The sequence below is a fragment of the Nannospalax galili genome, unplaced genomic scaffold, assembly GCF_000622305.1.
Source record: "Nannospalax galili isolate Female #2095 unplaced genomic scaffold, S.galili_v1.0 scaffold169, whole genome shotgun sequence".
Classification (NCBI taxonomy): Eukaryota; Metazoa; Chordata; class Mammalia; order Rodentia; family Spalacidae; genus Nannospalax; species Nannospalax galili.
The window spans coordinates 2,107,852-2,120,676 of NW_008360327.1; the positions used below are offsets into that span (position 1 = coordinate 2,107,852).

At 41.3% G+C, this 12,825-nt stretch overlaps 1 pseudogene; it reads left to right on the plus strand.

The window, feature by feature from the left end:
• The first annotated feature begins 5,983 nt into the window (after positions 1–5,983).
• Positions 5,984–6,322, plus strand: LOC103727837 (annotated as a pseudogene).
• The last annotated feature ends 6,503 nt before the right edge of the window (positions 6,323–12,825 follow it).

Here is a 12,825-nt window from a genome sequence, read left to right on the forward strand (position 1 = left end):
TTCTAGTTCCATCCATTTACCTGCAGATTTCGTGGTTTCGTCTTTCTTTACTGCTGAGTAAAATTCCATCGTATAAATGAACCACATTTTCATTATCCACTCGTCAGTTGAGGGACATTTAGGTTGCTTCCATCTCTTAGCTATTGTGAAAAGAGCAGCAACAAACATGGATGCACAAGTGCAATAGAATGAATTTCTTTGGGTATATGCCAAGGAGTGGTATACCTGGGTTGAATGGTAGATTCATTTGTAGTTTTTTAAGAGTTCGCCACACTGTTTTCCATAGGGGTTGAACAAGTTTGCAGTCCCACCAGCAGTGGATGAACGTTCCCCTTTCCCCACATCCTCTCTAACACTGGTATCATTTGTTCTCTTGATCTTAGCCAGTCTGACTGGGGTAAGACAAATGCCAAGGAGTGGTATACCTGGGTTGAATGGTAGATTCATTTGTAGTTTTTTAAGAGTTCGCCACACTGTTTTCCATAGGGGTTGAACAAGTTTGCAGTCCCACCAGCAGTGGATGAACGTTCCCCTTTCCCCACATCCTCTCTAACACTGGTATCATTTGTTCTCTTGATCTTAGCCAGTCTGACTGGGGTAAGACAAAATCTTAAAGAGTGGTTAATTTGCGTTTCCCTAATTACTAGTGATGTTGAACATCTTTTAAGATGTTTCATAGCCATCTTTACTTCGTCTTTTAGTTTAATGAAGTCCCATTTGTTGATTCTTGACCTTGTTTCCTGAGCAATTGATGTCTGATTTAGAAAATCCTTTCCTACACCTATATCTTGTAGGTTTTTGCCAATGTTTTCTTCTAACAGTTTCAGAGTTTCAGGCTTTATGTTGAGGTCTTGATCCATTTGGAATTGACTTTTTGATGTCAAGGAATTTTATAAGCTTGTGAGAAACTCAGCCTTGATTAGACTGTGATGGTTAATTTGAATTGTCAACTTGACACAGGAGGCACAATTTGGGGCACACATGTGAAGGATTGTCTACATTAAGGTTAGCCTCTAGAAATGTCTGAGAGGGATTGTCTTAATGACCTTAACTGATGTGAGAAGACCCATCTTACCTGTGAATGGGATCATTCCCTGGGTTGGGGGTCCTGGATTGTATAAAATGGAAGGTCAAGTTGAACACTAACATGCCTACATTCGCTACTCTGTTCTTGATTATGGTTGTGATGTAGTAACTTGATGCAGTAACTTCCCTGCTATGATGGACTGTATTCTTGAACTGTGGCCTAATATAAACACTTTCTCCCTTAAGGTGCTTTTGTAAGAGTATTTTATCTCTGCAACAGAAAATAAGACAGTAAACTTATCATCACATTGTTATACTAAATCCTCAGAACTCATCACCTCCTGACAACAGTCTGTGCTATGGCAGATCTTTTTCTTGCTTCTGGGAATAAAAATATCCCTTGGGGTGTCCATGCTGCTGGCATCTGGCTCTCCCAGCTCCATGTTCAGGGACAGAACTTACACAGCCTGAAACTGGTCATGGAGTGAGGATTTACTTCATGGAAACTGCTAAGTGTTACAAATGGAGTTTGTTTGTTTTCCCCTCCCATACACACCAAAGTGCTTCTTAAGCATCAGCAGGTGCATCAGTATAGCACACCTCAGGTCTCTGAGACTTAGAGTGGGATCCCTGTGGACTCGGAGAAAGCTGTCATGTTCAAAGGGCTACAAATTGCTGCCAGTTATCTGCCCTATTCTGGCCCTAGCAGTGTAATCTCAGGCAAGTGACTTCTCTCTGGACTAAATACCTCTAAGGCCTGTTCTATTGTTTATACGCTGTCTGATTCTATTATTCCTCTTTTACTTTTAGGTCAGACAGACATAGTGGCATGGGATTCTGTCACCTGGCAAATTTTTTCAATTATTTTCCTGAATAACATAACGGCAACTGTCGTAAAGCAACCAAAAGGACCCACTATGGTTTGACTCAACCTAGTCAGACAATAGACCACAAGCTACCTATCAACTTCCTTTCTTCTGCCTGAAATTTGCTATCTGTACCAGAAGCCCTTTCTGATAGTCAAGGTGTTTCCCTAAAATACAAGTCTCAAGAAATCTTTCTGTTAATGTTTACTAGTTGATGTTCGATTTTATGATCCAGAGTCTTACACAGTAATGCCCTGGGAAAGAACAAGGCTCTGAAATTAGGCCTGAGTTTGATTTCTTGTCCTAATTCATTGTTAATGCTTGTGTAAGCATAAACAACTTACTTGACAGCCTCAACACCCACTTTCTAGCTAAGTGTGAACAACCCTGGTATGGTAGATGACTCCAGCCTTTCTGGAGATCAATTTGACTGATACTTAATCAAATTAAGTGTATTATTTTATGACTCAGGCACTACACTCTTGAGTCTGTATCCCTGCGGATCACCTGTCTAGCGTCCAGGTGTGAAGATATTTGTTCTGCGTTGAAGGCCATCAAAGTGTCCACTAGGGGGCGCAGAAGAGCAAAGTGGAATGAACTTCCTGGGTGGAATACTATGCGGCTTGTCCTAGCAGTGGAGTAGATGCTCATAGCAGCATGGATCACTCTCCAAGAGTGGGAATCGCAGAAAGAACAAACCAGAACGAAATGCCTCAGCATGACCATGTATGTAAATGAAACTGAAAGCACATTGAACAAAGTACACTTTACAGACATGCACAAATCACACAATAAACATGGGACATACTTAGACTAATTGCCTATGTGCAGAAAGAAAAATATGAGTGAAAGACAACAGTCTGAAAGGAAGATAGATTAGTTGGTCATTGCAAGAGAGAGGCCAACAATAAGCCATAGATGCTGGAATTCTCTGTAGCAAAAATATAACTATCTCTGCCCTCATTAAAAGTTTGCTTTAAAGCACAGTTACTGAGCTGGAGAGATGGCTCAGCAGTTAAGAGCATTGGCTGCTCTTGCAGAGGACCTGGGTTTGATTCCTAGCATCCATATGATGGCTAACAACTATCCATAACGCCAGTTCCAGGGAAACTGATGCCCTCTTCTGACCTCTGTGGGCATTGCATGACACTGGTGCACTTACATACATGAAGACAATATACTCAAATACATAAAATAAAATTAATACTAAATAAAATATTCTTTCAATAAAATACAGTTAACAGGTAGGCGTGGTGGCACATGCCTTCAATCCCAGCACTTGGGAAGCAGAGGCAGGCAGATCTCTGTAAGTTCAAGGCCAGTCTGGTCTACATAGTGAATTCCAGATCAGCTGGGGCTACAGGAAACCCTGTCTCAATAAAACCTCACCCAAAAACTGCAGTTACCATGAAAACCAAATAGATAAAAATGTGTGAAAAAATTTGCACCATGAAATGTTATTTAAATATATTATTATTAGCCCTGTCTTTACAGCACAGATAGGAAAAGGTCAAGAGGGATTGAAGGAAATACTTAAGAAATAAAGCAGCATGTCTTATCTGTCTTGATAAGTTTAATGAAGACTTTTAAAGTCTCTTCATTAAATATGCCACCGTAAATTTCAGTTATAAGTAAAACTTATGGTCATTCCAGTTCTTCCTCTGAGTTGCATATCTGTGGTAGACACTGTAGTTCATTCAGCCCATTCCTCCTGTTCCTTAGAGGCACAGCCCCCACCATTTTTCAGGCAGCAGCATGCCTCTGGCTCCAGGGTCACACATAATTTATTGACCAGCATGGTAACACCAGTTCCAGTGTCTAGTGATTGTTGTGACTTGGTTCAATAAAGCAATGTAAGTAACAGAAGTTTGCTTGCAGGAAATTTTGAAGAATACTTTTTCCTGGAGGGTGATGGGGATTGACCTTGAAGTAATAAGCCTAGGAACAAAAGCTAGTCTGCCAGGGTCACATAGAAATAGCCTGGTTCCTAGATGACACTATGGAGCACACCAAATCTAAAACCTCCCAGATCTGTGGTTATGAGTTTACCAGGTAGCTCTTTCATGAACAATATCTACTGTTAGTCAGATATTCCTGCAGCTACAGGCATCACAGCTGGTTTTGTGTCTAAGCTGGCATGTCCTTGGAAGGAGATCTCCATTATCCATACAAGTCCTAGGTAATGTCAATCTCCTCCTCCCAGCTTGTGATTTTCTTCAGTGCTGTACCTGAAGTCTAGAGAAGCAAACACCTGTGGCTTACAGCAGGCGAACCTTTCCATAGTGTGAATAGGCAGGGGAGATCTGGTACAGGTGAAATAAAGCAGATGTCAGAAATTCTGAAAATGTGCCATATACCTAGTTCTGCCTTGGAGCCAAATGTGCCAGATGAGAACGGATGTGGGCTGAAGAGAACACTTGAAGCCATATAGAGTGGCCTCACCACCAAAGCAGAGCTATATATATGACTTGTGGATTTATGTCCTCCCTCTGGGAGGGGGCCAATGAATGGCAAGTTAAGGCAGAGGGGCTCGATTTTATCTTGATACTTTAATTAGAATTGCTCTACCCAGGATAGTTCATTCCGTAAGCTGAGTTTCTGAGCCCTTGATGTGTCCAAATCAGAAAGTCCCTTCATGGAATAGCAAATCCCCAAAGGCTCATTCAAGCCCCTATTTCTAAAATTGTGAACTCAGTCATCTTGATAAAATGCAAATTATCTTCAGCATCATAATTCAGTGAATACAGGTGACAGCAGGGCTCTTGATGGTGAGAGCCATGCGGACTAGAGAATCTGAGGTCATAAAAGACTCTCTTCCAAACTGTATTTGTTGGAGAACAGTTTGATGTTGTCATTTCTTTTAAAAGTTGGAAATAGGATTACTATGTGGTAAAATAATTCCACCTCTGAGTACATACCCCAAAAAGAATGGAAATCAGGGTTTTAAACAGATGTAAGTACACATGTGTTCATAACAGCATTACTCATAACAGCTGAAACAGGCATGGAAGCAACCTAAGTGTCCACAGATTGTTATAGGTTGGAGTTCACAAAAAATCATCAGCACCACTTTAAGAAAAAGTAGCAAGGTAAATGTTTATTATTTCGACTGGCCGGGCTGTCTATCTCAGGAGTAGACACAGCCTTGATCACTGTCAGGTCAGAGTTTTTATAGGATTACAGAAATGGTATTCAAACAGGATACTTGTGAACCAATCAGGTTTGTACAACATAGCATAACTTTGAATCTATTAATCAACAACCAATCACTATACAGACAAATGATACAGTCATATAATTTGGTAATTGACTATATAATTTTAAATTTAGTCAACTTCCTAGCCATAACAAGTATAGTAAGAAAGCTGAAACCAGCAGTTACCAGGTGGTCAGAAAATAACAGGGTGGTCTTATACTTTGTGTCAAGGTGATCTAAAATAGCAAGCGAGTTACAGAAGCAAAAACAAGCAGTTAGCCAGATGTAGAATGTCTGAGAGTAGCACGTTCCACTGGTTTGTGATTGAGCTATTTCTTAGAACTCAAGGCTGTTATCTCTTTTTAAATATTTCCCATAAGTGAAAAGAGGTTACTGTTAAAATAGCTATTCTGAGCAAGATGGAGTAACTTAGGTTAAGTTGCTAATATAGTTCATAGATGGATGAATTAATATATAAAAAGTGATAGATATACCTACAATAGAATATGGTTTGGCCTTAAAGAAGAAAGGAGGCTGAGGAGAAGGCTCAATTGTTAAAGTGCTTGACACACAAGTCTGAGGACCTGAGTTCAATTCCCAACAACCAGCAGTGTAGAGCTGTAATCCCAGTGCTGGGAAGGCAGAGACAGAAGGGTCTCTGGGGCTCACTGGCCAGCCAGTCTGGCTGAATCAGTGAGCTCCAGGTTTGGCAAGAGACCCTGCCTCCAAAAATAAGGTGAAGGGGCTGGAGATATGACTCAGCAACTAAGATCACATACTGGGAGGATCCTACACACTTCCTCCAGACAGAAGTGTGTAACAGGCTGTATCTCTGCCTCTCCAGGAAGTTATTAAAGTTCCTCTGTGAGCAAAAATAGAATTTCATAGGAACAAAATGGATGGAGAACAGAAAACCCATGGTGTCTATGAAGGACCCAGTGCAATGTATGTCAAATTAGCATCTTCTGGTGCTCATGAATTCACTGTAAAAAGAGAACATGTGCCAACATCAGAGGCAATAAGAGCCATGCTAAGAGGGCCAGGTCAGCAAGCTTAAAACGAAACCAACAAGGTCAATTTTAGAGTGAATCCTTCACATGTGCTCTCAAAAGGATGCATGTACTTTACCTACAAGATCTGCTACACCAACAGCTCTACCGAGATCCCCGAATTTCCAATTGTGCCTGAAATTGCACTGGAGCTATTGATGGCTTCAAACTTCTTAGATTGTTAAATAAAATAAATTATAATAAGCTGCTAATTGTTTCAGTATTTTTTTAAAGAGTGCATACTGCTCATGCAGAGGATCCAAGTTTGATCCCCACAACCCACATCAGGCAGCTCACAACCACCTGCAACTCAAGGTCCATGGGATCTGATGCCCTCTTTTGGACTCTATAGCACCTGCACTTACACATGAATGTGTACACACACACACACACACACACACACACACACACAATTTACATAAATAAAATAAACTTTTTAAAAAAATATGGTAGAGGGACTGGGACTGGAGAGATAGCTCAGCAGAGGATCTGGGTTCTGTTCCCAGCACTCATGTGGTGGCTAACAACTGCCTGCAACTCCAGTTCCAGGGGATCTAATGCCCTCTTTAGGTCTCCCAGGGACAGCACGCTTGCAATGCATATACATACATGCAAGTAAAACATTCAGACACATAAAATAAAAATAAATAAATCTTAAAAAAATAAGATGAATAACAACTGAGGAAGATACCTGACATTGACCTCTGACCTCCACACACATGGATATGCACATGTGGACACACAGAAAAAGAAAAAAGTTCTTACACAGGCTTTTCCTTATGACTGGATAGTGATTGTTGCCACTTTTCCTAAGTGTGGGCAGGTGATCTAGTTTCCATTCTGTTGCTGGAATAAACAACATGAATAAACCTCAAAGACACTACACTCAATGAAATAAGCCAGTCACAAAAAGACAAAGAGTTTATTATTGCATTTACAAGAAGGACCTGAAGGAGTCAAACTCAGGGAGACAGAATATAGAAGGGTGGTTGTCAGGGGCTAGCAGAAGGGAAGGATGAGCTCTGACCTAATAAGGATGAGGTTTTAGTTCTACAAAATGAAGAGGTCTAGGGATCAGTTGCACAATATGAATATAGTTAACACTTCTGAATTATATACTTGAAAATGTTGAGATAAGTTCTAGGTTATTGTATTCCCCACACTTCTTGAAAAGGGATACAGTGATTAATTATTTTCTAGGACTCAAATCCAGGACCTAGATCCATGCAGTCCAGGGTTCGAGGACACCCCCCATACCCTACACCCAAAGAAAGGGCAAGCCCATTCTTAGTGGGGTCAGAGAAGAGCAGGGAGCAGGTGGAGTCACTGCTCAGAGTAGAGTCTTGCTTTGGAGAAACCAGTCTACCCTCCCATAGATCCGACTCCTGCAGTCGGCATCTCTCCACCTAAACCAAGAGCACTAGGAAGACGCACCTAATTGAGAGAGTTGAATTTGACATCATCCATCCCATCGCCTCCATTGTCAGACCCAGAAGAGTGAAGTTATTTTGTCCAATATCACACTCAGAATTAGTGACAGTGAAGATTAGAACTATCAGAGCTTCAAGAATTGGCCCTTTGCTCACAGGTAGGTCAGTGGGAATATTATTTAGCATCACTAAAGAACTTCATATTTGCAAAGTGCTTTATGCTCATCTATTATTCATCCACTAATGAGAATACTTAGATTGGGCCTTTTCTCCAAGGAGCTCAAAGCACTTTGTAAATGTTAACTCATTCACCCCCTACATCCCAATGGGACTGACAGAAACCCTCATCCCTTGCCTCTGCACTTGGTAAAGACTAAGCCCGGCAAAGACAGTGGGCATGATGGACAGCAAGCCCAGAGTCAGGATGCTTAAGTCTCTGTGCTCTCTGTGTCTTTTACCTAGCTAATAGAACTATTGGTGCTTAAATACAGGAATCTAATGAGCTATATTCCTCAGAGGCTGTACAGCATATATGGTACCACATCAAAGGGACACAAGTTCTAGAGGGGGCAGAATGAATGGGATAGGGCCAGCATGAACATGTCCTAGCCATATTAGCCATCCTTTACTAAGCATTCACCATATAGTAGATCCCCAGCTCCTCGGGCATCTTAATGAATCTTTGGCTTTTCCTTATGACTAGATAATGGTTGTTGCCATTTTTCCTAGGTGTGGGAAGGTGTTCTAGTTTCTGTTCTGTTGCTGGGATAAACTACTTTGACCAGAAGCAACATAGGAAGGAAATGGTTCATTTGGCTTACACTTTCAGGTCACAGTTCATCATGGAGGGAAGCCAAGGCAAAAAGTCAAGGCAGGAATCTGAAGCCATGGAAGAACACTGCTTATTGGCTCACTTGCTGGCTTATGCTCAGCAAGGTTTTTTTATACAGCCCAGGACCACTTGCATAAGGATGGTACCACTTACAGTGGGCTGGACCTTCCTACATCAACTAGCAATCAAGGCAAAGCCACGAAAACCTTACCACAGGCCAATATAATTGAGGAACTTCTTCACTTGAAGTTTCCTCTTTCCAGATAACTCTAGGTTATGTCAATTTGACAATAAAAACTAACCAGGACAGCAGGTTAAGCAGCTTACCCAAGGCTAACCCTAGTCATGGCAACACTGAGAGTAGAATACAGCTCTAACTCTAGAATCTAGGCTCTAAAGCCACCTGAGGAACTGCCTCTCCCCAGTGTTAAGGAGCAAACATGGCAGAAATCATAGCTCGGTAATGTTACAAAATCCTATTCTTGGAAAAGTTACTCACCAAATCAATAGGAGAGCAGAGGACAAGGGACACTCACCGAGGGACCTTGTCTCTTTCCTTTGGCACCCCAGCACCTGGGGCTTGCCTCTAGCATAGCACTGCCCATGCCATAATATGTCACCCTTTTCAAGACTGCCTGTCCTCCCTCCAGCTTTACCCCTGTATCTACATTGATATGCCGAAGCAGTGTAGCAGGTGCCCAGGATGTACTGGTGGGACAGAAAGGAGGATGTGACTTTGAGAGGAGACCTCAATGCCTGTCAGATGCTTGAACTGTCAGTGCTTTTGTTAGTCTACATTTAGAGCTATTGACATAAGCCACAAGTTTTACTTTTAAAAATGTGCACCCCTCATCTCCCACAAATGATCTATAAGTAATGACCGAGTAGCTCCAGCAGTAGAGAGCTGGAAAAGCTGTGAGGAAAAAGTTGTATCTGAACAGGACTGGAAAAGATGGATAAGCATGGTCGGGCAGAAAGGACGTTCCCATTGAGAAAGTACATGGAGCCCAAACAAGGCAATGAGCATGCTCTATGGGGAGAACAAGAGGAAGACCAGCCCATCAGAAGCAGGCTTCAAGGGACACACCATAAAGCACTTCTTTGCCAGTCACAGAAGTATCAGCAACTCCTTGAAAGCCAGCCACTGGTAGAGGACAGACCCTGTTCAACATGAACCCCAGTTCCAAGAACCTAGTTCTTTTTCTTTTGTTCACTAACAAAAATGAAGGCTGTTTAAACCAGGGTGTTCTCCCTTAACGAATATAGACTCACTGAGATTCATAACTTGAATTTCTGGAGGAAAACCTGAGAGTCAATAAAGAAGCAATGCAGTCTAAACAATATTAAAACTTCTTGGGACTGAAGTAATTAGAATTTCAAACACTAATAAAAGACTGTACAGTTAATTAGCAATAGTCATAAAACTCTAAGAACAAATATACTATGTATTAAATACAACTAATGTAATTGCTACACACCAACTGAAAAATTAAGGAGGGAGAGGCTAGAAAGTAGAAGTGCTTGCCACAACAGTGTCCACCAGAAGCGGAAACAGAGTCAGTCTTCATGACCACAGCTCTTCATGACAGTGATATTATAATCACACCTAGCCAACCTGTTAGACTTTAACTGGGACTTTTGTTGCTATTTTTTGTTTTGTTTTTGTTTTGTTTTGTTTTGTTTTGCCAACTCATTTATTTTGGTTTTATCTGTGTGTTTTGCCTGCATGTAGGTAAGTGCACCCATGTCGTGCAATGCCCACATTGGTCAAAAGAGGTTGTCGGGTCCCCTGGGACTGGAGTTACAGACAGTTGTTAGCTTCCATGTGGGTGCTGGGATTCGAACCCGGGTCTCCTTCAAGAACAGCCAGTGTTCTTAACCACTGAGCCCTCTCTCCAGCCACAGTATTAAAATGTTTTATTCTTCATTAACAGACTCCATTTCCTTGAGGAACCAGAAAATCTGGCATATCTGGATTATATATCATTTTTCCATTTTACAGACAACACCTCATACACATACACACACACATTTTTAACTGGTTTAAAACATTTTTACATTTATTTATTTATTTATTTATTTATTTGGGGGCTCACATGCCATGGCCCTTATGTGGAAGTCAGAAGACAAGTTGAAGGAGTTGGGTCTCTCCTTCCACCATAAAGATTCTGAGGAATGAATTCAGGTCATCAAGTTTGGTGGCAAGTCCCCTTACCTACGTAGCCATCTTGTCTGACCTTAACTGTTTGTTGTTTTGCTGACTCATTTATGTTTACTTTATCTGTGCAAGTGTTTTGCCCGCATGTGTGTAAGTATATCTGTGTCATTCAATGCCTACAGAAGCCAGAAGAGGGTATTGGATCCCCTGGAAGTAGAGTTAGGATGGTTGTTAACCATCACGTGGATGTTGGGAACTAAACCCAGGTCCTCTGCAAGAGCAGCCAGCACTCTTAACCACTGAGCCATCTTTCTGCAACCCAACAACTGGCTTATACACAGGTGAATAATATACATAATATATATTATATATAGTAATATTACAGCCACTTATCTAACTTAAAATGATCTCCCTCACTAACCTCACAGCATCTTATATTCATCTTCAGGCCTCCTTGAAGACAAGGTTCTTAAAAGAATACAAAAGCCCTTATAATATCCTCCTACAAAAAAAAAATTAATTTGATCACACGTCCAGATTTAATGGCCAATCTCTAGGAAATAAAGCAGAAAGAGAAAGCAACTAACACCAGGTAGATTCAGAAATGAAAGATAAAAAGAACTGGAAATGGACCCCAGTGGTTGAGTGTGCACTTAGTGTGCCTGAGGCCGGGTATTCTATCCTTAGCATATCAGGGCTTGGGGGACCTAAGGTTGAATAGTAAGACATTCAGCTATCATGTTCTCTGGTACTTACCAAAATATGCTGAAAACATACATCCTGCACATAGATGTTATAGTAGCTTTATCGATAACTACAAACACGTGGAAGTATCCTTCAGGAGATGAAGGGGTAAACTATGGTACATCCAAACAATGGAATATTATTCAGCCAAAAAATAAATAATTAAGCCACAAGAAGAGCCCTAAATGCATATTTCTAAATGAAAGAAGTCAATAGGAAAAGGCCATATATTTGTGAGGTTCTGACTATACAATATTCTGTGAAGGGCCACGGAGACAATGAAAAGATAAATCACTGTCAGGCACTATGGAGGGATGACTATGTGGAGGAAGAGGACTACTGGGGCAGTGAAACCTGCCTATGTGGTACTGTGATGGTAGATACATGCCATCTGTCCAAGTCTACAATGTGAACAAGGTCAGTAGTGAGCCCTACTGTAAGTTCAGGTGATGATCACATTCACCAGATGTAACAAATGTACCACTTTCCAGGGAGATATCACTAATGGAGGAGGTTGTGCATGTTTGTAGGGGAGGGGAAAAAAATCTCTGAACTTCCCTTAGTTTTTCTAGGAACCCAAAACTACTCTAAAATTGGGAAATTCTTTTTATTTAAAAATTAAGAGATAAATGTAGCATATGGATTCTGTTTAATCATTCATATGTATGGAAAGTTCAAACACTAAGGAACTGGACATATGATAATATTAAAGATTTATTATTCAGTGGTTTGAGCATAATAAATCTGCTGTATTTTTCATATATTTTTGACATCCTTCCTCAAATAGTTAAAGCTGAAGTTCTACTGTGTGATATTCTGTAGATGAAATAAGGTTCCTTGAGTTGGCAAGTCCTGAGTCTAAGAGCTGAGTACATTGGGATCCATCGTGTGATATTCTTACTATTGTATGTGTTTGACATTAGACATAAGGAGGGAAACAACTTCTTTTGATCTAAAAAGAGAGGTGGTATTATGCTGGCTCACATCTATAATTCTGTAATCCCAACACTTTGAAAATCTAATGTAGAAGAACAACCACAAAGTCAAGGCCAGACAATGTCTTTTTAAAAAGAAGCCAGGCGTGGTGGTGCATGCCTTTAATCCCAGCATCTCTGTGAGATCAAGGCCAGCCTGGTCTACATAGCGAGTTCCAGGCCAACTGGGGTTTCAGGGGGGACCCTGTCTCAAAAAATAAATGAAGAGGGGAAGGGGAGGAGAAGGAAGAGGAGAGGAAAGGAGAGAGGAAGGGAGGGGAGAGGAGGGGAGGGGAGGGCAGGGGAGGGGAAGGGAAGGGAGGCTCTTTACCTTGACCTGAAATATGTCAGATATGCCTGTCATTCCTTGAGTGGGAGATTCCTTGCAGGGGCTCCCATTTCACCCAGTGTCAAAGCCAAGGGCATGGCAGCAGCCAACTTCCTGAGCAGGCCAGGCCTGCTTCCACTGAAGTCAGCTTTCCTTGACCTGGAACCTCTTAACCTAAGTCTCCTTATGGCTCAACGATCACTTTATGAGGAAGGCCTTCCC